The sequence below is a fragment of the Macaca nemestrina genome, chromosome 1 (assembly GCF_043159975.1).
Source record: "Macaca nemestrina isolate mMacNem1 chromosome 1, mMacNem.hap1, whole genome shotgun sequence".
Classification (NCBI taxonomy): domain Eukaryota; kingdom Metazoa; phylum Chordata; class Mammalia; order Primates; family Cercopithecidae; genus Macaca; species Macaca nemestrina.
Window position 1 is genome coordinate 150,156,042 of NC_092125.1, and position 26,091 is coordinate 150,182,132.

The following is a 26,091-nucleotide window of genomic DNA, read 5'->3' on the forward strand; positions in this document are numbered from 1 at the left end:
AAGCTACGGGGGTTTTCTTGCTTCTACGGTTCCTACTAGCACTCTTGGCCTGTCTTCCTTAGGGCACTGATGTGATTTCCTTTATTAATTTGCCAGAGCTTCACCTATAACTTCCAGGTGTATTCGAAGGGAGATACATTTCTAAAGGAAGCAACTGGAGCCTTGGGCTCCAAATGACTTGAGGTTTAATGGAATATGATCAGCTTAGGCTTCTAATGTACTCTCCAGTGAAGAAAAGTGTAGACGCTGAGTAGGGAGGTATGGAATCAAATCTTTACTCATTTCTTTTCTAGCTATGTGTCTTTAGCAAGTCAAAACTTTTCTAAGCTTTACTGTACTGATCTGAGGAATGCTGTCAAATTTTAAATGGGTGAACATGAGAAAAGGGAATAATGTATAAGAAAGTGTTTAGTACTAGCTACATGCTGGGAACTCAATACAATTGTGTTGCGTAAATGAACTTTGTTTATATGTAACTTTGTTCTCATCAAAATGCTTTATAAGGAAAGTTGTGAAAATAGCTCTCGCTTATCTCAGATCATAGTTAAATGTGGGTCAAATGGCTGTCTCTTCAGTTTACAGTCACCATCTGGAATATGTGGGCTGTAAGATCAGTTTTGGCAGCAAAAGAGAGGCCAGGAGGAGGCACCTGGGTTCCTGCATCACCTCCATTCTGGCTATAATGGCCTAACTGCAAGGTTAGGCTTTGAGATGCCAGCTAATATGTCAATGATTGGTACACACTAACTCTGTCTCCCCCACTTGAAAAATGTTTAATAAATCTCATTGTTTAAAACTGCTGATTGTAATAACAAAGAGAATCATAAAGCAAGCACATTTGAAAAAATGGCTGGTGTTTCTGATGACATTCTTGTGTGATCTGCTATTCCAACACTGTTAATTTTATCTATCCGAAAAAGAAGAACAATACATTCTTCATTGATATAGTAAGTCACATTGCTTCGTGTCTCTTGCCCACAGACTTAAACTTTAAGAGGCGCATAAATAAGCAACTTAGCATATGTGACCTCCTGACCGTGAAGTGTTAAATTCCAGGAACTATATTACTCCACCACTTTTATTTGTCTGTGGGAAATCAGTTGATTTATGCCTGTTCCCAGGATACAATAAAAATGTGCAGGTATGCCAAACTAGAACTATTAGAACCTATCAAATAAAAATTTTTGTTGCCCTTAAAATCTGCAAATAAAAGTAACCTTTGATTAAGGATAATACGCTGTATATCATAGTTTTATCAGTATTCAGCAAAACATATCCAAACAATTTAATTTCAATATAGTATAATGCATCACAGCCTTTGAAGAGAAAGATCCCTTTCCTGATGAAAAGAAAAGTTTCTTATTTACAAAGGAGTTACGGCAAAATGGCAGCTCTACCAGCATAGACACAGTAGATTAACAGAAACATTCAGCCAAGCAGGGTCTGAAGTTTCTCAAATTTGGCTTATTTACACTGTCCATTCATTCTTATTTTATGGGCTTTAGAACTTCAGATGGGGTCCAGCTAGGATTATAAACCAAAGTGCCAAAATAACCCACAAAACTGTTACAAAGGAATTCCCAGCTCAGTTTTCAGACTCAAGAGTTTGGAATCATTTCAAAAAGATTCTCAGCTCTTACATATTTTAGGCAGGTCTACACTGATATAGAGTGAGACTCAAAAGCAACTTGGAGAATTTCCATCTCATTAACACTTCGTTTACTGTATACCTATGCCAAGCCTCAGCCTTGGAGTTCTGGTGTTAGCTTAAATGAGGGAAAGAAAACTTCCCTAGCCAATGCTGAGCGGAGTACAGATTCTGTCGTGTATAGTCATGATTGAAGTATACTCACATCACCTTTGAACTCAGATTTCTCAGTATTCGCCAAAGGATGAAATATTTCTTTAAAAAATTGTAGGCGTTTATTTTTTCTCTGTCATTGAATGTTACATTTTTGTATTCTGGTTCATTTTTAAAACTGGATTTTTGTTGGTCAAAAATATTAAACAAAATCACCTGGGTTTCAGGTCAGCATACATCTTATTGGAACATGTACAATCCCACTCTGAAAACACCCTGTTTAAGTTGGGGTTTAAGAAAATGTCACTGTGGAAACCTCAGCAATAGATAGACAGGGATTGTGCTTCATTCACTTTTGTGACCCCAACGTTTAATGCAGTATCTATAACGTTGCAGATGCTCAATGTTTGAGAATGGGGAAATAAATGAATGAATGAGAAAGAAATTTTCCTGAATGCATCCAGTTTATTCCAGACAGACTTTGTTCAACACTCCCCTGTGAATCAGAACAAGACCTCAGTCAAGCTGTGGACTATACAACATGATATAGGTAAATCACCACTGGGGCCCTGTGAGGTTCCAGGGAAGCAGGAAAGCAGGAAACAGCTGACAGCCACCAGGGTCATTGGGCAGATTACATCAGAAAGTGGTTTTAGCTGACTAGTGGGTTGGAGGTCTTGTGGTGTCGGGAATGCACAGCTTTATGACTAGTTTCTAATAACTTTCAATTACCTGTAATTGTGATCAGGTAATGAAAAGTATCAGGGACCTCCAAAATAATTTATGTTATAAAAACATATATATATTTGACATGCTATGCTTCAGACTTACATTTTTAATTGAGATTCTCATTAGTCAAGACTAAAATCTGTTATTCTCACTGTTATAACTCACTTTCACTAAAGCTTATTTGAGATTAAAACATAATGTGAAAAATTCAAAGATAAAATGACTATATATGCATATGTATACATATACACACACGTGTATGAAACATAGTTTTGTATGAGTACAAACACACATACTCACATAGTAACAACATCTATATGATTCCATATTATATATAATGATATATAGCCCATTATATAGATGAAAACATGTGCATATACATATATATGGATTAGGTATATATAAAATTGTATACATTTATGGAATTGTATGGGTGCTGCTATTATGTGAGTATATGTACTTGTGTGTAGATGTGTGTTTTGTGATGGCACCATTCTTTTATCCACCAAATATTATTGAATATTTACTGCATTTAGGAACTCTGTTGGGCACTTAGGATATAAAAAGTGGATCCGTCCAGACCCTGCTTTTAAGAATGTCCTACTATAGTGAGGAAGCCAGATTCATAAACCTATGTCTGCAGTTTAAAGATGGTGTAGGAAAATACTTTATAGAGGGGCTTAAGAAAAGAATGTTCCATGGCCGGGCGCGGTGGCTCAAGCCTGTAATCCCAGCACTTTGGGAGGCCGAGACGGGCGGATCACAAGGTCAGGAGATGGAGACCATCCTGGCTAACCCGGTGAAACCCCGTCTCTACTAAAAAATACAAAAAAAAACTAGTCGGGCGAGGTGGCGGGCGCCTGTAGTCCCAGCTATTCGGGAGGCTGAGGCAGGAGAATGGTGTAAACCCGAAAGGTGGAGCTTGCAGTGAGTTGAGATCTGGCCACTGCACTCCAGCCTGGGCGGCAGAGCGAGACTCCGTCTCAAAAAAAAAAAAGAAAAGAAAAGAATGTTCCAAATATTCACCAATGCCTTCCACTTATCACACGCAGGCTTTCCTCTTTCTTTCTAGTCCTATTCATCATCCAAGTAATGAATTTGCAATTAATTTTTTACTTTAATAAAACCTCAAAAATGGTTGTAAGTGTTGGTGGGAAGGTTTTGATTTACGCCTCTAAAAGCTGTAAAACATTTTGCTTTTCCCAACATCACATCAAAATTTGTTGCTTGAACTTTGGAGAGAATTCTTCCCTTTTAAATTTCTTCCCTTTTATCATATTGTAATTTGTTAAATGGAATGAATCATTAATGAATTTCTTGTGATTTTTAAAAGTAACCACACTTATATATATCTTAGCAGCATTCAGAGACTGTGTGCAACTCTGTAGACACCTTGGAAGTGAATGTACACACATAAGTATGCATGATCAGACTGATGAAAAATAGCATTGTTGTTTATGTCATGATGTATGAGTGCAGATATGGTTGGAAAATCTGATGAATTATGAACATTCTGTTTCAGGGTTTTCATCTGGAAAATGGAACTAACAATACCTTCTGTCCCTGCTACATATGATTGCCATGAATTTCAAATAAGATAACATGAGAAAGTGGTTTATGAGGTAAAATTTACTGTATAAATACATGTCTGGCCAAGGTGTGAGGGCCATCTGCTGCATATCAGACTCTCACAGGTTCCTAACTACCGGGATGGCTTCTGCAGGTGACTACAAGGATATATTTTACATTTGTAGATCTCTTCCAAACCACTTTTCTACCTCTTTCAAAAGCCCAATTCTGTCCTCCTTTCTTGACCATTCTCTGTGCTCTAGCTTCTATCTTTGCCTCTGTCTTTGATTTTGATACTTTCTCTGGTAATAATATCAGTTCCTACTATGCTACTTCCTGTTGTGCCATTCCATCCGAGTTGCCTCTCCATTGCCTTCCCCAATTTGATGCAGAATTCTTCTTCCCTGAAGCTGTCCTCTCTTTTTAAGCTCAAGCTCCTGTGATCACAAGATGTCCACACTGGGCTTGCCTTTGTATTTTTATAAGGCAGCAGCTATGAGAAATTTCTAGAATTATCCAAGCCTATTTAATAATAGCAAAAGTGCTGAGCATTTACTTTCCAAAATGACTGAAGTCTCTGAGAAGGGCTGAGATTTTCTAGGCATATTTACCTGAAGAAAAAATAAATCTTGCACTCTAGATGCACTTAGGATACAAAACGTATTGACTCATTGAATAATTTTAACATTGCTTCCAGTTCTCCTTTCGAATAAGAAGGAAAACAGCTGGGTCTAACTAGAATTAATTAGACACCTCAGATATGTTCTTTTGATGAAAAGATTACACAAGATATATCGCAATGTGATTTTTAAGACAATAGGCTTTTATTTCAGAAAAATCTGAGCTTAAATATTGGCGTAACATTTAATTGATTATGATACACAACAAGTTACTTGGCCTCTCCAAGTCTCAGATTTCTATATAAAATAATACTGGTTGGCTCTCATTTTGCTAAAAATGTAGAAAGCTGCAAGAGAATGTCATTTTACTCTACCAACAAAAATAATAACAAAATCTATGAAAACATTACTCTTTTAAAGAGACGACTGGGCGCAGTGGCTCACGCCTGTAATCCCAGCACTTTGGGAGGCTGAGGCAGGCAGATCACGAGGTTAGGAGATCGAGACCATCCTGGCTAACACAGTGAAACCTTGCCTGTACTAAAAGTACAAAAAAATCAGCTGGGTGTGGTGGCGGGTGCCTGTAGTCCCAGCTACTTGGGAGGCTGAGGCAGGAGATTGGTGTGAACCTGGGAGGCAGAGCTTGCAGTGAGCCAAGATCATGCCACTGCACTCCTGCCTGGGTGACAGAATGAGAATCTGTCTCAAAAATATATATATATATAAATAAAATAAAATAAAAATAAAAAACAAAGAGATGAGGCTTCTAATCACAGAATCTTATTTTCAAAGACTGAGAAACTGCCTCCAAAAAGAGATTAGGCAAATAAACCATTTCACCTTTGGAAGATTATGAAAGAAAGAGGTGACTGTCAATTACAGCCAGTAAAGAGAAAATAGCCAAAATTTTAACACGTTTTAAAAGGCCAAGTGTAAGTTAACATGACAGAGTAGAATCCCCAGGACTTCAGATTGTGTGAAGTCTGTACTCTCTAAGTATTTTTTAAATTTACAGGCCCTACTTGTGCCCACAAGAAGTATTCAGGGAAGGGAAGGAAAACTAAGTGAACACCCTCAATGGTGCATCTTCATATTTCTCTCAAATGAAGTAAAAGTCATATGTTCCCAGAAAAGGGATGGGTAACTTCTTCTTCTCCTAGCACCCAGGCAAAGAACTACTGCCGGTGGGAGAAGGTAAAAGCAAAGTAGTTTGCTTCTGGAGGAGGGGTTAAAAACTCACCTACTTCCAGTTCCAGGAAAAGGAAAGCAGGAAGGAATAGAAGCAAAAGCTGCCTGTTCCAACCAGAAGGTTTGTATTGAGTAATAAGCAATAGCAGTGTACTACTGCAGAAGTGCTAAGAAAACCCCTGCCAATAGAAATAGGCAGGGGTAAATTGGAACCAAAAGAGGAATAAAAACAAAATCTGTATTCCTTGGGAGAGAGGAAAAAACACTGCTAAGACCCAGGATTTTGAGATGATATAATGCACAGGGGGAAATACACAGTATTCTCTCCCACCCAGGTCCCCCTACCTTCCTACAGAAATAAGGGAAACATTTGGCTACTATGAGGATGGGCAGGAACACTGAGAGAGCTCCATTCTCAAGGTCTAGACACACAGGACTTACCTAAGTATGAGGCTGGGTCAAGATAATAGAAAACTACTCACTTTACCCATCACACCATGAACAATGTGCAAAATAATAAGAGAGAACAATAGTATAAAGAGATACTCCTAAATTGCATAAGCATATAAGGACTGTTATTGAGAATTGAAAACAGAGAATAGAGCAAGAACACAGGGGAAAATCCTCCTATGGGAAGATCTAATTAATCACAAGGTATCAACAGTGAAATGCTAGTGGAATGTGAAGTTATTGCTGGGATGAAGGTTACCATGGCAATAACAAAACACAAACCAAACTCAAAAACTGATTAGACTGAGTAAACCTTCCCATCATGAAACGCATATGAATGGCATGAGAAAATAAAAGACATGCCTATTTTCCAGGATAAAGACTATTTACCTTAGTCTATATTATTTTAAACACAATGTTCAGCAATAAACCAAAAATTACAAGATACACACATACTCATAGGTCAGGGGTGGGGATAGAGGGGTAGAGAGAGGGAGAGAAAGAGGTTTTGAGGGAGAAGCAACCCACTGTCAAAGTATAAAGTAGCCAGCAAAACCAGATTTATAGATGATCCAGACATCATTATCAGATAGGAGCGTTAAATAAACTATGTTTAATATTTTAAAGGATTTCATGGATAGATGTTCTATATGCATAAGCAAATGAGTAATTTCAGCAGAGATGAAAACTATATAAAATACATATCATGTCCAAAGGGTCAAAATAAAAAAAAAAATCATAAGTAAAAAATTCGTTCAGTGGGTGTATGAGCAAACTGGACAGAGCAGAGAGTAGACTCAGTTAACTAGAAGATATATAAATGGAAACATAAAGAGAAGAAAACATAATGGTGCATCCAGTTGCTATGAAACAATGTCAAATGGTCTAATATGTGTGTAACTGGAGTCCTAGACAAGAAGAGAGAGAAACTTGGCAGAATAAATTTTGAAGAGAATAGGTAAGAATTTTCTAAAATAATGAAAGTCAACACATTTTCAATTCCAGAAGCCCAGGTGATCCCAAGCAGTATAAGTATAGATCAATCAATTGATCAGTTGATAGATAGATAGAGAAAATAGAATATACCTAGGCACATTACACTTACATTACTGCAAACCAAAACAAAGAGAAAATTTTATGGCAGTCAAAAGGAAAAACAACAAAACACATTATACATAAGGTAACAAAACTAAAACAATAGCAAATATTTTTGCAGAAATCATGCAAATTAAAATACAATGGAGTTACACCTTTAAAGTACTTGGAGGGGAAAAACCTGCCAATTCAGAATTTGCTATCCAGTAAAAATACCTTTATAAAAATAAAGACAAAAAATCAACAAAACAAATCTGAGAGAGTTCATTGCCTGTAGACCTGTACTACAAGCATTTTCAAAGTAAGTTCTTCAGGCAAGAGTATAATACTAGATGAAACTTTTGATCTGCATAAGACATAAAGAGTTCTAAAAGTGGTGAAAATGAAAATAAATATAAAAAGACATTTGGTTTAATTTTGAACTGTTTTAATAAAAAAATTAAAAACAAGAAAAATATTAACAGTTTAATTTGGGGTTTATAACATATATAGATATGAAATGCATTACAGCAACTTCATAAAGAATGAACTGGATGAAATAAAAGTATACTGTTTTAGGGTTTGTAATGGTATCTAAAGTGGAGAAATATCACTTGAAGATATACTGGATAAATTTTAAAAATAAAATTTAAACGGTACAGTAATCATTTAAAAAATGGAAAAAATAAAGATATTTACCTAATAAACCAAAGTGGGAATAAGATGGAGTCATAAAAAAAAAAAAAAAAAAAAAAAAAAAACAGCAGAAGAAAAGAGAGAAAAACTAAAAAGAACAGATTAGACAAAGGAAAAATAAAACAAATAGCAATATAATAAAGGATTAAAATACCCCAATTAAAAACCATAGATATTAAGATAGAATCAAAAAGTAGAAATATGCCATATGCTCTCTATAAAACAAAACCTTAAAATATAACTACATAGATGGGTTGAAAGAAAAAGAGTGAAAAATATACAGTGTAATAACTAATCAATAATTTCAGAAGTAAAGAGATATATAACATAAAGAAGTGAATTCACCAAGAAAAAATAATAATTTGTAAATTTGTATGCACTTGATAATAGTGATTCAAAATATGTAAAGCAAAAATCTAATAAAACATAAAAAAGAAATAGGTATATCCCTATTATGGTTGGATGTTTTAACTTTGCTATCTAATTGATTGCTGAAATCAGTAGACAAAATTTTAGTAAGAATATAGAAGACCTGGATAATAGTATCTGATAACCTACTTGATAATACGAATCTAATTAACATTTAGAAAGCACTCCACCTAACAGTTGCAGAAAACACATAATTCTTGTGTACACATGAAACACCAACATAGACCATATTCTAGTTAACAATGAATTATGCAACTATTGAAAATAGTTTTCAACTCTAAAACTCTCAGCAAACTAGGAAAAGAAGGAAACTCCCTCAGTCTGACATAGAATATCTACAAAATGTCCACAGCTAATATGAGATTTAATAGTAAAAGACAAAATGCCTTGCTCCCAAGATCAGGTACAAGGTAAGGGTGTTTACTCTCACTACTTCTTTCCAACATTGTACTGGAGGTTATACCAAGTATATTGTAAGAAGAGAAATAAATAAATGACATACAGATCAAAAGTAAATAAATAAATGTGTCTCTATTCACAAACAGGATAAAGATTCCTGTGGGAAGTTTCCTATGGGAGATGGTGTGCACTGACATAGGGGTTTGAGCAGCAGATATTTGTTTGTGTAGAAGACATCTATCTCATTGTCAGCAGTAACCTTGATCTCAGAATTGTTCTGCTGCAAGTTTAGGCCACAAGGAGCCCCTAAGTTCTTATCATTGCAGGCCAGGTCAACCTCTTTGCTCTTGCCAGATTGCTGGGGTAATTTCCAAATGCTTATATGGCCGCAAAGGTGTTTTCTATTATTTATTTGGAACACAGGAGAAATGCCTGGTGCCACCATTACTGGTAGAAAGAAAAACAAGAGCAGAATCTGTCTTCATGTTCTTTGCTGGTAACAAACTAGGTCAGCAAATGAATAATATTTAATTGTGCATTCTTATAATGCCAGATATTTTGGCATGGCAAGAAAATACAACAATTATGGAAGTAAATAGCTACGAGGTGTGTTACTTTTGAAAAAGAGATTTTTAAAATTTATTTTATTTTTATTTATTTATTTTTTTAAATTTTACTTTAAGTTCTGGGATACATATGCAGAACGTGCAGGTTTGTTACATAGGTATACTTGTGCCATGGTGGTTTGCTGCACCTATCAACCTGTCATCTAGGTTTTAAGTCCCACATGCATTAGGTATTTGTCCTAATGCTTTCCCTCCCCTTGCCCCCACACCCTGCAACGGGACCCGGTGTGTGATGTTCCCTTCCCTGTGTCCATGTGTTCTCATTGTTCACATCCCACTTATAAGTGAGAACATGCAGTGTTTGGTTTTCTGGTACTGTGTGAGTTTGCTGAGAATGATGACTGGTGGAAAAGGAGACATTATATTAAATATCCTTCAAATTATTGTATAGCTTGACTTTAAAATATCTCAATTTAGCATCCTTTTCTGTAAATAAATTCAATGCTTCATTAAAACACACCAGTAATATAAATGATAATGAAGGTCTTACACCACTATTTACCTTACATTTGTTTTGTGGCACTTTACATATAATTCTGCATTTGGCTACATACAACCATGTAGCTGTGTAGAACACAGTTCCTGTAAGCTGTCCATTCACTATGCCAAATATGCGACTTTATTCTCATGGCTACCTCAGGGTCAGAGAAGGCTGCCTTTCTTTTAGCATCGCATTCATTTTCCAGACAAGGAACAGTTAAGGGGACAGTAAAGGGAAATAGAATGGGTGAGTTAGTTCTGTCCCCTTCTGAAGATATTTTTTATATCTTTCTTTCAAAGATCTAATCTTCTGTTCACATCTCATTAGTATCACTGTGCTACATGTGCCATACTTGCCAACTCACTAGCTGCAAGCAGCGGCGAGGTTGTGTGTATATGTGTAGGAATGCATGCATGCATGTAGTTCTAAGGAGAACACATTATGGTCACAAACAAAGTCTGTATTCTTTTAAAAAGAAGGGGAGACAGGATTCTGAGCAGGAAAAAAGTGAGGTCTGCCGTACATAGTAGTCTTCTTGAAAGTCCTATAAGATGGGTGTTATTATTTCTGTGAAGCATGCTATAGGCAAAGTTAAATAAGCTTTTAAATAAGTTGTGAAAATTGTTTGCACCCAAGAAGTCACATTTGGAGGGGAATTATTACAGAGAATTTTTCATCAGTATGATTCAAAGAAATACGGAATAATCACAAGGAACTTTTACAAGCTTAGAATTGTTTGTGCTTAGCAATATTCTCCAGTTTATGTGTAGTATTATACTTCCATCCTACTAGGCTTCTTCAGTTCCTCTCACCCGTCGGGGGCTTTGTTCTTGTTTTCTGTGTTTCAAAAACTGTTTCATCTGGTGTTGAGACGGTCCAGATTCTTTTCTTCTTCAGGTTTCAGTTCAAATGCCATCTGCCCAGAACGGTATTCCAGCTCCCCATCTGGGTATTACCAATCCCCAAGTCATTCTCTATCACATTATCCTGAGGTTTATTGCCTATACAGCCTATTACTATCTACAATTATCTTGTTTATTTACTTATCTTCTGTATTTGTCCCTACCGGAATTTAAGTCCCTGGGAGGCATGGATTTTTATCTTTCTTCTCATTCGCAGAACTATGCCTGCTAACACCACCAATGCCTGATACATTGTAGCCTCTGAATATATGCTTGTTTAGATTCTGAATAAGAATACTCTGCGGGCATGGTAGCATTAAGTATTAAGATGCAGGGTGCCATTCAGGTTTCCACTAGGCTTTGGTCAGTATCTATTCTACTGTAGGAAGTGTATGCAGTGGTAAGTGGCTGGATTTTGGCTGCAGAAAGATGGTCCTACCAAGCACAATAAAGGCAAGGAGTGAGTGTGAACAATTAACAGACCAAAGTCAAGCCATCAGGGCCTTTTGGCATAAGAGTGGTCTGGTTATGAATGGTGTTTACATGGAATGGTGGGAAGAGAAAGCACAGAATGCTCTGTGTCTCTTTGAAGTTTCAGAGCACTCATTGTGTAGATATCCGGCATGTCTGCAAAAAAATGCACAGCTGAGCAGAAGGCACCAGTTCTTAAGACATGTGGGTGACATAAGTATAGTTCTGAGAAAGCCTAATTCAACCCAGAAAGCTCAGGAATGAACCCTTCAGAATATTTAATTCCATGGTTATGAGCATTTACTTGAGTTGAGTAATAACTGTTTTCCTCTTGCATAAAAATAAAAGGACCTTTATGTTTTTAAGCAACATTTTCTTGCCAAGCTATGAATTATGACCCAGCATGTTGTATTTTGCCTACAGATGTTACAAGGAACAGTAGAAATTAGTGGAGCTTCTGAAATCATTTAAAAGGTTAAATATTTGACTTAAAAATTAAGCTGGTAAATTGTATTTTTGTTACTGATAACCATTATATTTTCCTCAAATTTTGGACCAAAGTATTATTGAAAACTGTCTCTTCACTCTTAATAGGGCAGATTATTTCAGTGATATTGTATGATATTCTATTGTCTGTAGTGAGATGTTTTAGAGGAAAAAAAATTACCCCTATATTCTGTATGGAGACGTCTCTCTGGCTAGCGTTGACAGTAATCTCAAGGTAATCCTTTGAAATAAAAACCTATAAAAAATGTTGTGACAGCACAAAGAGATAACATGTGTGGCAGAGGAAATGAAACTAAAGTGTTTATTTTTCTGATAAAATAGGAATGCCTCTTCTTTCCCAGTTGTAGCATAGTGACTCAGTTCAGTGAACTATATCATCCTCTCTGGAGCTTAATTAGAAACCTTGTAAACTGAGTGCAAGAGGCCAGAATATACGTTGGATGAACACAGAAAAGGCTTTTTACGAAAACAGGAACTCCTATGAACCTCCTTATAATGGGGTTTAATGACTTTGTAATTGGATTGCTCCATTTGGGTTCAGAAAAGGGGAGCTTCTATGTTTTCAGAAGGATGATGAGAACTATGGACATCGCATGTTTATAATTGAAGCAGTCTTCCTTTGCTCCCCAAATTTCAGAGGCATAAAACACATTGATCCAGATTCTCCCAGTAGCTGCCTTGTGGACTGTAAACTAAGCACCACAGTGATTCCCTAAATGGTATCCTGATGAACTGCCAGCTTCTGCCAGGGTGCAGAGAGACCCCGGTTCAATAAAACAAGAGAGATAATAGGCGATCAGGAAGGAATCAAAACTCACTGTTTCCTTGAGTAATGGCATGCAGCAATCCCTCTGCTGCGGGAGGCAATGAAAAGTGGGGGAACCCCTTGAAAGGGGTCAGTAGAATTCATATTCTTGAAGAGATAGAGTCCATTTTAAGTGTCTACTTCTGCACTCAGATGATAAACTATGGGTACCTTTTAAATATCTCTTTTTCCTTTTCTTTTGATTCATTTAAAAAAAAACATATGTTTTAGGGAGTTTACTTTCTTCAGTCATTAAGCTTGGACATAAGTAGACATTGTTGATAGAAAAAACTGTGTTCTTTGCCCTGGCGTTTGCAGTTCATTGAACTTAATGATATTGAGAGGCTGGAATGATTGTTCCATAATTTTAGAGGTTCTCAGGACCAGCGATAGAAAATTATTCCCTGAAATCGAGGTGCATTTTGATATCCTTGTGATTTAAAAAAACATAAAAATGATTTTATAACTCTGGCGTTTTCATCAGATACATATACTTATATGCCAACAGTCATGTTCAGTTATATGATATGCATAATAGTATATAAGTAGATGTATGTTTTATAAGTGGCAACTTGTGACCATAAAGCACACATAGAGCTGATACCTAGTTAAATTCCCACAGTAAACTCGTCTTTTCAACTCACCACATCTCCCATTCTCTAAAATATGTTGGAAGTTACTTATGTTACGTCCAAATAAGTGTACTTAGAAAATATTCTTCCATCTTTTGAACTTTTTCACATGATGATGCAAATAACATTATATGTTTTCCAGTACTGGTTTCGTGGTCATTTCCTTTCTTTTCTTTTCCTTTCTCTTCTCTTTTCTCTTCTCCTTTCCTCTCCTCCCTTCTTTCTTTTTTTATGTAACTGATTAGGCCTTGGGAAGAAGAAAGAAGAGTGAGGCCCTGTTACTATTGCAGCATGCCATATGACATGTTGTACTTCAGCCCCCTTTTGCTAACAAAGTATAAATCTGGTGATGATTTAAGATGGATGAAAGAGGGCCTTTCTACTCCAAATAAGCTGCCATGGTTTTCCAAGTTACTTCAAATGCCCCTCAACTCCTCATTCTGGATAAAGTTTTTATTTGGTAATATTTTAAGGTGTTCAATTTGCATTTTTCCCCTAAGTCCTTCTACTTGCAAATATTCTATGCTAGAGATTAAGACATTATTTCTGCCCTTATGGACAACTTTAATGGAAAACAACAAATATGTCTTTTGTTATGACAAAGGATAACATGTCATAAGAGAAGCACTAAGGAATAACATATTTAAAGTGCCCAGCACAGAAGAGAGAGCGCTGCACAGAAAATATATTTAATAGATGCTTTTTCTCTTCCCCACTTCTGTGGGAAATGTTGCATCTGGTTGGAAGAATAAATAAAGCGCTGATAGGGGAGATGGCATTTTGGTTAAAAAAATTTGGGGAAATGTCTGTGGAATGTGAAGCAATTTAGCTAGACTTGAAAGTAGCGTAATTATAGAAAAACAGTTAAAATGATTTTTGGAAAGGTGGGTTGCAGCCTGATATGCAGGGCTTTGCAAGTTAGGGTGAGAAATTTTTAATTTAAACTTTTTATTATTATTATTATACTTTAAGTTCTAGGGTACATGTGCACAATGTGCAGGTTTGTTACATATATATATATGTGTGTGTGTATATATATATATATACACACACCATGTTGGTGTGCTGTACCCATTAACTCATCATTTACATTAGGTATATCGCCTAATGCTATCCCTCCTCCCTCCCCCCTCCCCACAATAGGCCCCGGTGTGTGATATTGCCCTTCTTGTGTCCAGGTGATCTCATTGTTCAATTCCCACCTATGAGTGAGAATGCATATGGTGTTTGGTTTTCTGTTCTTGTGATAGTTTGCTGAGAATGATGGTTTCCAGCTGCATCAATGTCCCTAAAAAGGACACAAACTCATCCTTTTTGATGGCTGCATAGTATTCCATGGTGTATATGTGCCACATTTTCTTAATCCAGTCTGTCACTGATGTACATTTGGGTTGATTCCAAGTCTTTGCTATTGTGAATAGTGCTGCAATAAACATACTTGTGCATGTGTCTTTATAGCAGCATGATTTACAATCCTTTGGGTATATAACCAGTAATGGGATGGCTGGGTCAAATGGTATTTCTAGTTCTAGATCCTTGAGGAATCGCCACACTGTTTTCCACAATGGTTGAGGAAGCCATTGAGAATATTTAAAGTAAAGAGAATCATACCAAGACCTGTGCTTTGGGTAGATAATCTGTAAGCTGTGTGAAGAATGAATCAGGGAGAAATGGGCAGACAGATAATTTTGGGAGGTTAGTTACATAAAGAGATCAATAATTATAATCTTTACCATCATTGAATGCCCGTTTGGGACCAGAATTTTTATATGCATATTTTTTCTTCCTCTCAGCTATCTTAGAATATAGATATCTCCATTTTGCTAGTCAGGAATATGAAGCTCAGTGACTTGTTCGTCGTATCACTAAGTAGAATATGCCATGACTTATATAAGGCATATTACTAGTTGACCCAGTGTTTAAAACCACATTTTTCTGATGCCACACCCCATAATAGAAAGAGAACCCACACTGACCTTAATGAAATGTGTGATCTAGGAAAAGTCTCTAAATTTTCCTAGGATTCAGTTTCTCCATGAGGAGACAAATCAAACTTTTAAATTTTACAGTCTACCTATAGACATACATCCAATTCTTATTACAGTCAGTGGCATGCATTTGCATCCCAAGTGGCCAGGGAATCAAATAGAGACCAATATGGAATTTCCTCGGGAGCTATTTTCTAACTGAAAAGAGCCTTACTCTTCAGACTGAAGTATAATGCATTTTAGCAATTTCTAATAATATGATTTTTTTAACTAAGTTGATATAGAGTTTTATACTTACAAGTCATATAAATTCTGCAGGAATAAGATAATATTTAACCATAATTTTATAAAAGACACATTTAGAAAGATCCAATCAATTATAATTTCACTTGCAGATATTCTAAGTTAAGAAGAAAAAGTTTGAGGAAAAATATAAAGGCCTTAAACCCCTTATTACTTCAGTTCAACAAGGAATCAAGAGTAAAGTTCTTCAAAGAATTAATTGAAGACACCCTGGGAAGAGGGGACTGAGGTTCTGAAGTTTATCATAAATCATTCAATGCCTTTGGCAAAGCCTTGGTGGAACTTATGAAGCTGAATATTATAATGTAATTTAAGTTTTCACTTAGGACTGAATTCTGATTCTGATGGGAATTTGACCCACGAAAGGATTGCGGAACTGAATCCCAACAGACAGATTCTGTTGATCATGATAATGTTTTGCTTCCAGCAGAAAGGTGAGCTGCTCTTTTTGAACCCAAATGAGAAGCGTTTTCAAAGCACCATATCTATTCCTTTTATACTGATCAGGGGTAAACCAAGGAGAGGATATGAAATCTATGCCTCTTCTGGAAAAAGGATAAATGATAGTACATTTATTTGTATAGAACTGAACTTAGAAATCTCTTCTGAAATCTATATCAAGTGTTTCTAAATGGTATAGGCGTGTGCATCAGTGATGGCTCAGTAGATCTAAACCTGTCTGAAAATCAGAGCAATTGGAAAAAGTTTGTGCTCACTCACCTTCTGACAAAGGAAACAATAACTAACACAGTAGGAAGCTGCAGCTGTCTTCTGACACATTATGTTTCCAGCCCCAAAATGTCACATGAAACCCACTGAATGAAGATGAATGAAAACCAGCAGTGATCCTGAAACACGCAAAAGGAGAAAAAGCTCCAGCTGCAAAAACGACTGAGGTTCTTCAAAGCCCAACAAGCTGTTGACTCAGACCTTTGCAAAGTTGAGAGTGTGTATTCATTCTCTGGTAAGGCCAAGGGTCTTATAATTGACCAGGCAGGGAGACTCAAATCTCTAATTTGAGGTATAATTGCAACATGCAAATTCTTTGCAAGAAGCCCTTAGAGGGAAAAGCTATAGTAAACGTTAGAATGATTTTCTGTTTCTCTGTCAGTTGAAAATGTAAGGACTCTGAAGCGTATAATATTTGAAGACAAGGGGACCTAGGAGGTTCCAGAATTCAAACTTATTCTGCTAGGGCTGATTCTCCAAATTTAAATTGTGTACCCTGTGGTGCTAACAAAATAATCCTTTATAACTTGTGCGGGTTGAAGACAGTTGATGAGTGAAGATGATTTATTAACTTTATAGTAATATCCTCAGAGCTTTCTTCTGTCACCATTTTTGCAGTCAACATGAACTTTTTAAACCACAAACGTGTCTTAATGGATGAAGTTCGAAATTTATGCTCATTAAAAACTGAGGAGGAAAATGAGAAAATGGAAGTTATCTTTTATAACTTTAATTTTGAAAGTTATCTTTGAAAACTTTAAAATAATTTATAACAATAACATACTTTGAGACTTTACTGAGCAAATTTACTTTATCATGCAAAAATATAATTAAGTTTAATATATGTGCTGGACATCAGAATTTCTCCTTTTTTCCTAGTTTCTTACTTGCATTGATTGTTTGCTTTCAATTGGCCTGGATTAAAAACTTGACTATCTTTTTGATTGGTGCACTAAATAATGAAAGCATCTTGCAAAATCCAAGAAAGAGCCATTTTATGAGATTATTGTGGTCCTGAGCTGACATAAATCACCAAGTTTTGTTAGTTTTCCTGTCCCACAAAGAAGGTGCTATAGTGCCTTCAATTTTTGCTTCTTGCTATTGTTTCACATTATATTGTTTTTCCAGTAATATTAACAACAAACTCATAGACATGGAGTCACATTTTGAAAATTGTGTAGATAACTTCATTAATTGGGAAGGCAACACTTGAAGTTAGATAACTGATTTCAAAGGTGAGAGGTTAGCAGAAGATAAGAAAAGGGGCTTCACATTAGTTACCTAGTTGAATTGTTCATTTGAATAGAAACATTGCATTCTGACCTTTGAGAAAGCCATAAAAAAAACCAACCCAAATTTTAGGAATTTCTTATATTTGTGGTAAGTATATTTTAAGATAGGCCATTTTTACATTTATATATAAATCCTTGACTCTTTTTCTACCAAGGGTCTACGATTTCATTTAAAAAAAGTCAACCCCATGGTGGAAATTAGATGCTGGTGAAATATGTGTGGAGACCACTACGTGTTGACATTTTCGTTAAAATGAAACATTGCCATTAGGCTAGGTAAATACATTCTATTGCTTCTCTCACCAAGTTACAGTTCATAATTGGGGGGAAAAAAAGGACCTTCTCTAATTTTTTTCAGCACTTAGAGCTGTCAGAGCTCAATAACTGTCCCATGATCAGTAATAAAGTGATTCCTCTCAAAAATGAAACTACACATATACTGACTATTTTCCCAAGCCCTCGAAATCCCTCTTGCAGCCAACCCAACATGATCTATCAAGCGCTAAACTGAAATGTGTCTAAAACATTACAAATTTACAACCTTCTCCTTAACTCTGAAAAACTTCATTTTGGTCTTGTCGGCATTATTTTCTGGTACTTTGGTAGTAGTAGGCAAAATACATTACCTGAGAAATATGCTACAAAAGGAAAAAGAAGAAGGTTTTGGGCTATGAGGTTATATTAACAGCTTTCTCAAGCATTATTTTAAAAAATTGATGCAATAAATGTCATTTTAAATGTTTTATCATGCATTTAATCTGGTAGAGCCGGGTTTTGATAATTTATTTTTAAACGTAATGTTCTTAATGAGGCTTTTCATACACAAAATTCATTAGTGCTCAGGACAAAGAAAAATGAGTGAATTTGTACCCCTGTGTTGCCAAGTGTATGATTTGTTGGTATACTAAATAAGTATGGTTTTTATATTAATAGATTAATTCCACATACATTATGAAAGTGTGAATTGTTCAATTTTCCTAATTTTATTTTTCAACATCATAGAAGCTAATTACATTTGTATCTAAGAGATCATTCCCCAAGCTTTAATAATGTGAGGTATGAGTATATAATGAATTTCAACCTCTTTGTTTTTTGATTTTGAATGTCTCGGTTAATCTAAAGAGAATAATTGGTTGATTAATTCATTCATATATTCAGAGTGATGAATTATGCCTAATATGTGCCAGGTACTAATCTACATGTTGGAATACAATGGTGAAAAGTCCTAGGTCTTACCTACAGTAGTGTGGCTTCCTCAAAGAATGATGGGAGGGTACATTGGAGGCTTGGCTGAGGTGCCAGTTTAGGGACTACACTATGTAGGCTTGGAATGTTTTCCTCAGGATGTGTGTATGCCCCAAATTAATGGCCAACATATGGTGCTGTGACCTCCCCAAAGCTAGAATACAGGGGTTAGAAACCATGAAGTAAAAGATTGACCCCATTGCTATCACTCATACTTACTAGTGATGTCTGTTCTCCTCATTCCTACAATGTAGGCTCTGAAGAATTAGGAGTTCTGATTTCTACCATAGCAGAAGGATACTTCACTAGGGACAGAATAAGTCATAGCTTTGGAACTATGACCATTTTTGGCCATTTTGGGCTTCTCGTGCAAGTGGCCCCAAAAGCAGAAGGAAGTCATCATGTTGGTGGAGATAACTGAGTCTGATTTTAATGAGGAGCTATGGTTGCTACTCGTGGTGGTGCTACTTGGTGGTACCATGGAAGAGCAGGTGTAGAAACCAGGAGCTTCCTTGGGACTGTCCAAATGATAACAGAAAATGGACTATTGTAAAGACAATGACCTGACTGTGGTGTAGTAATAAAGGTTTCTAACCCCATGTAGATGATGGTTTGAGTCATCTTTCCAGACAAAGCAGTTTAGACCAACTGGAGTGGTGACTAAGAATAGCGGAAACTTAGAATGACATTGGTGAAGGAAAAAAGATAGTTAATATCAGTGATGGCCTGGTGATAGCAGGGACTCCCTTTCCCAAATAGCTTTTCTTTATTGAGTCTATCGTAGTAATCACTATTGGCTACACTGCCTTGAAGGCTCTGAGAGAAGTCTCAATGATGCAAGAGGTGGACTCTATCATAAACCTATATATCCTACCTGACAACCTCTTGGTTGACCATTTTAATTCCAGACATTGGTACCACAACTAACTGATTGCAGATGTGACCAACTAGCACCTCACTCCAACTTTTGCCCTAATGTTCCTCTGTGTAGAACACTTATGGGAACCTGCTTAGCCATTCTGAATCTTTCCTAACACAGACATGGGATTACCCTCAAAGAATAGGAGATGGAAGCCTGCACTCAGGTAGACAATTCTGATATCTGTTATACAGGACTTTCAGAGGATCCCTAATCATATTGAGCCCTAGTTACCCACATTTGTCATCAACTTGGTAATGCACTGCTAGATTTGCTTTGCTTTTGTTCTCTTTTCACTCTTTCCATTTTCCCATTTTTGTTCCTTGCAAAATACATTGTGTACATGCAAACTCTTGCATAAGGTTATTTTGTTGTTGGGGACAGGCTTGGAATAGATGGGTGATGTAGAATATGATGGTGAGAAATATGTTAAAGGGAAGTAAAGCAGGGAATGGAGTAGAGGAATATCAAGAGGGAGAGAGGAACTGGTGACATTCAAAGAGACCTAAGGAAAAACAGCAAACCCTGTAGATCTTCAGGGGGAAGAGCACCACAGGCAGATGAAGCTATTAGTGTAAAGGCCCCGCGGAAATGTGCCTGGTACATTTGAGGAGCAGCAGGGTGGCAAGTGTGGCTGGAGCTGAATGAATGAGAGAGTGATACAAAGTAAGACTATAGAGGCAACTGGACCAGATGGAATAGAGGCTTTGCTGCCTACATCAGGATATTTAGCATTCCTTGTCTCTTATTTGTTAATGGGGCTAGTAATGCTGGCCTCACATGGTCTTGAAAAAGGTCCCAGAGAATGTAGTGCCTAAGAGGAAAGAGCCTGTTTTCCATTTTTATATCTATCAATCTGTTGATTGATCTATCATCTATGTCATCATCATCTTCCTAGCTAAGCTATCTACATTGTACTTCTTAATTTTCTCATCCTCTTCCATCTCCTCCTGTGGCACAGCACTCATTGATACTAAGTCTATTGTAAACTTTGGCCACACAGGCAGTCATCAAAAGGAACTGGAGAGCTGTGAGCCTTCAGGGGGTGAGACTCTCACACATTTGTGTATGGCACATCATACCAGTTGCCTCCGTTCTCATCCTGTATTTCCCTTTGGTCTCTGGACTCTGTTACCTGTTTGCCTAAAAGCATTGTCCTGCAAGGAAAACTTACATCCTGATCACTTAAAAGGACATGTGCTTAATAATGTACTTCCTCTAAAGGAGCCTGTAAATCTCATAGGGACCTTGAGCTTTTAATCTATTATTAGTAGCAAGAAGGTCCTTAGTTTGTTGAGTCTTGCTTTATGTTATTCTTTTTCATTTAGGCTATAAAGAAAAGTGTGAGTCATCATTATTGGAAAGAACAAGGTAATGGTGAGTAAGTTGACTATCATCAGATCATGGGCAAATTATTTGACACCTCCTGGAGCATCTAACTTTATATTAATTATGAAGCAACTTTGATATATTCTCTCCTTTTTTTTGATATCTTCTTTTCTTCTTACATGCTAATAGAATTTTAACCTGGGCTAGCTAAAAGTTTTCCAGTTTCTTCCCATTTGTGACAACCAAAAATGTCTCCAAACATTGCCGAATATCTCCTGGGGACATTCCTAGTAAGAGACATTTCTCAGGTAGATGTCCTTGGGCAAGTCAGCTAAATCTTTGAAATATTAGTTTCCTCAAAGGTGAAAATAACAGATATTTGTCTCTCCAGATTATTGAGGTAGGCAGAATTCTAAGATGTCTTAAATGGTTAGGCTTTTTGTTCCCACCCAAATCTCATCTTGAAATGTAATTCCCCGGTGTTTAGGGAGAGCCCTGGTGGGAAGTGGTTGGATTAAGAGGGAGGGTTTCCCCCATGCTGTTCTTGTGATAGTGAGTAAATTCCCACAAGATCTGATGGTTTTATAAGGCAGTTTTCCCTGCTTTTGCTAGCAGTCTCTCCTGCTGCTATGTGAAAAGGTTCAAGGTGCCTCCCCTTCACCTTCCATCATGACTGTAAGTTAGCTGAGGCCTCCCTAGCCATGTGGAACTGTGAGTCAATTAAACCTTTTTCCTTTATAAGTTACCCAGTATCGGATGGTATCTTTATAGCAGTGTGAGCGTGGATTAATGTATACTTCCTACTCCACACTTTTGGCTACTTAAACATCTGTTAATTTTGTATCTGGTGATGTTACTTCTCCTCAGTACTAGGAATTCTATTTATAATAAACCATATGAGATCCATTAATTAATTTATTTGCCAGATTATATTTAATCTTATAGGGTTATAAAAATTGTTATGATTGTGACTTGAAAAATATTCACACCTTGTCATCCTTCTTTACAATTTTTTTTGGCCTTTTTTTAACAAGGCAGTTTGGGCCCCTCATTCTTTATTTTACAAGCATCTTAGTATGCCTGATATGGTGTCAGATACCAGGAATATAACAATGTATAAGATGTGGGTCCCCATGGAATTTGGAGCCTTGTGACGAGGGCATTGAAAAGCAGTTGTCGATGTGATGTCTCTAGCAAAGGAAAAGTACAGAGATTGGAGGAACTGATAACATAGGCAATAGCTAGGCCTGAGCAGTTTTGTGAGTCTCTGTGCTATATTCCTCATTTATCCACGTATTCTGCCACTTAAAATCTGCTATAAATATTTAGAAGCTAGAAACTGAAGCTGGAAGAAGATATACTCTGACTTCTGACTCAAGGCAACATGCCCATGGGAGCAAGTGGGGAGGAAGTTGAGTGGAGGGCTTCTGTGATGGGAGAGCCCCAGAGCCCCTTAAAGAGGAGCTGCTCAGAGACTCAACTTGGGTTCTGAATTATGCAGTTGGGTCTAATTGGGATTTAAACTAATAGGATAGTTGCCAAATCACTTCCTTCTACTTCATCCTCCTATCCCCTCTATGTCTTCACCAAAACCAAAACCAAAGGAAGTAGAAACACTTTTCTTAGATAAAATTGGCCTCCTATTTGGTGATACTTCAAGTGGTAAGGCTACTGATACGACTTGAAAATCGATGCCTAAAATTACAGGTAGTAGATAAAGCCCAAATCACAAAATGATTATTGTGGACTATTTTAAAGCTCAGACTTCCACAAACCATGCCTAGAATAGGCATCCAAATATGAGACCTTTGGCATCAGAAGATGTAAACGAAGAACAAACAAAAAGCAGATACTTAGGAATTCTAAAATTTGAGAATTTTTACAGTGCCAAGCATTAAAAACAATACCATACCGCAAAGCAAGCATACATATTACACTATAAAAAGACCAAAATAATTTGAAAATAATTTTTGGAATCTCAATAGAATTGGGTCAAACTTTTGAATGTTCATGACACTATAAAATAAATAAAGTAGGGATTTGACTATAATCTCTTGAGCATTTTAATCAACAATTATACTACTCAATTTAGTTTTCAAAGTAGAATTTGTTTGTTTAAATTTAAATATATTCATTGACACATTAAATGTTGTGCCATTTTGGGATGAATAGATTATTTTTATTTAGAAATAAATGTATAAGTTTTACTATCATGCTTCATTTCTTTAATTCTTCACTTGGCTTCTGGGACATAGCACTCTCCTGAATCCTGTCCTTCCTTGCTGATCATTTCTTCTTAGTCTTGCTTGTTGGGTTCTCTTTATCTCCCTGAACTTTAAACAATGAGTGTCCAAGAACTCAGCCTTTGGACTTCTTCTCATGACCTCAAAATCTTGAAGCAAATGCTGTCTCCCTGACAGAGAGACTCCTACATGCAATTGCTTACTCAACTCCTCCTTAAATGTTCAAACTCTTATCCACTTGCCTCCACCAAATCTGCTTCTCCCAAACTTTTCTCCATTTAATAACTGGCAATTCTGACCTTCCATCTGCTCAGGTTAAAAACTTGGAATTATCCTTGACTTTCATTTTTTCATACTTTTTATCTAATTTGTTGGCAAATCCTATTTACCCCAGCTTCTAAGTATATCCAGAATGTGACTTCTCCACCTCATCTCCACTGATAATACAAACCGTCCTCATCTCTCATCTGCATTATTTCAACAGCTTTCTTAACTAGTCTATTTCCTTCCCTTTTTCTCTCGAGGGTCTATTCTCAAGGTAGCTCGGGTGTTCTTTTCTAAGTCATAAGGCAGATCACATCGCTCATCTGCTAAGGATCCTTTGAAAGCTGCTCATCTGACTCAGAGGAGAAGCCACTCAATGGATGTCCCTCCAACACAGACACATTCTCTACCATCACCATTTCTCTGATCTCATCAACTGCAGTTCTCTTTTTCTTACTTTCACTGCCTCACTCTTCACACAGTCCAGGGAGGCCCCTGTCTGAATGCTTTAACAATCGCTTTTCCCTCGGCCTAGAACATATTCTCTTCAGGCCCTAGTGGCATGGCTTGCTTCCTTACTTCCTTTGGGGCCGTTTGTGCGAATGCCATCTTTTCAGAGAGGCTCTCCCTAAACATTCTTTTTCTGCCTGATTTTTCTCCATAACACTTATAATCAACCAATATACTATATGTATATGTATCTCCCTACTGTAATGTACATGCCACTGAGACAGACATTTTTGGAAGTTTTATTCATTTCTTCATGGTAAATTATAATTTAAAAATAACTAATATGCACATATTAAGAAGCACGTGTATCACACATTTAACAACTAGATGAGGCTTATGGCATAGTGAAGTCTCCATGTGGGCTTAGTTTTGAAACAAATCATGGATAGTTAAGGTTCATCAAATGATTTAAAGATCAAGGCTTTTGCTTAGATGAAATTGTTACAGAGTTTAAAGGTATAATATTTAAACAATCATGAAAAAGCAACAAAAACTGTTCCTCGAAAAACATTATTTAAGTTTAAAATGTTTGCTAATTATGTTAACCTGTAATTACCAACAGATTTTGATGTATTAATAAACCATCAAACAACTCCAAGAAAGCAGCAAACGAAACTCTGTCTTAAACAGAGTGAAGAGCTGACTATAATAGGAGACAATTCTACCATCCACAGTACAAGACAAGTTCTCATGACTATTAAAAGTCTGTATAGATCCCAAGAGACTCCAAATAGAAGCAGGCCAGACATCATGGCATCCATGCAAAATTAGGTATGACAATTTATTAAAAGTATCTTTTAGAGAGGATTGATGGTTTTTTAAAATTCTCTTGCTGCAAAACAAAACAAAACAAAAAAGATGAAATCCTAATATCATGTTTAACTGACTGACATTCTTTCTGTTTTTTTAATAAAAAAAGGATTTCAAGTGCCACAATACCATATTCATTGTCAAACATAAGAATGATGTGTATGAATAAGAAATAAGTGGAGATGAGCGCAGCGTGCATTGGTGTCCATATCAATCTTGTAAAGTTGTACATATTTACAAATTCTCTTGGCTCTGTACTTTGCCTTTCTGGGAATAATAATCTCTGGAATTTAGGACTGTTTGTTTACAATTTAGGAATATAATGTTTCATTTTTTTCTGATACAAATGGGACTTATTAGTAATAGCATCATCTTATTGTGAACACACCCATTTCTCAATAAATTCACAGCTTGGTGCTTTGGCAAAAAGGAAATGCCATTTAAAGAACAGACTGCACACTGAAATAGGATGCAGAGAAACAGCAGTGTGGAAATTATTGAAAATAAAATTCATCCCACTACTAGTTGAACATTATTGAATCAATCAAGATTGTAACTTGGGGGCTAATTTCACCTACTAATGGAAAAGTCACAAACTCTAAGATTTTGAACTCAGATTTTATGTGTTTTACAAACTTAAAAGATAAAGCAAAGGTTTGACTACTGTTTCCCACCCCTTTCTGAGTCCTTAACTTATGTGAAAGCTTTGTTAGGCAGGCTGGCAGCAGCCTTAAGTATTTTAGTTCTCCACTGCTACATGAAGTCAAATTGCCATGGAGTGATAATTGCTCAGAAACTGAACTATAGGAGGCTCTGTCCATACGGTGTATCATCAGACAAATATTTCAAAGGGAATATTGAAACTCAGAGAGGCACAAATGATCTTGACTGTGGAAGTCTTAGGATTTCAACTTCAATCAAAGGGAATAGGACCTGCTTAAAAATAGTTGTCTCCACGCACACTGCAGCCTGAAGTTGGCCCTGCATAATCACAGACAGTCCCTGTCAAGTGAATGGAAGTCTCCCCTTAAAGCAGGAATGCACGCGTGGCTCTCAAGGCAGCCCATTTGGATGATTTGT

General features: G+C 36.6%; 1 long non-coding RNA gene across 1 annotated transcript in view; it reads right to left on the bottom strand.

Moving 5' to 3' along the window:
• The window catches only part of LOC105482736 (uncharacterized), a 102,848-nt gene that overhangs the window by 64,888 nt on the left and 11,869 nt on the right, over positions 1-26,091 (bottom strand). The window lies entirely within an intron of this gene.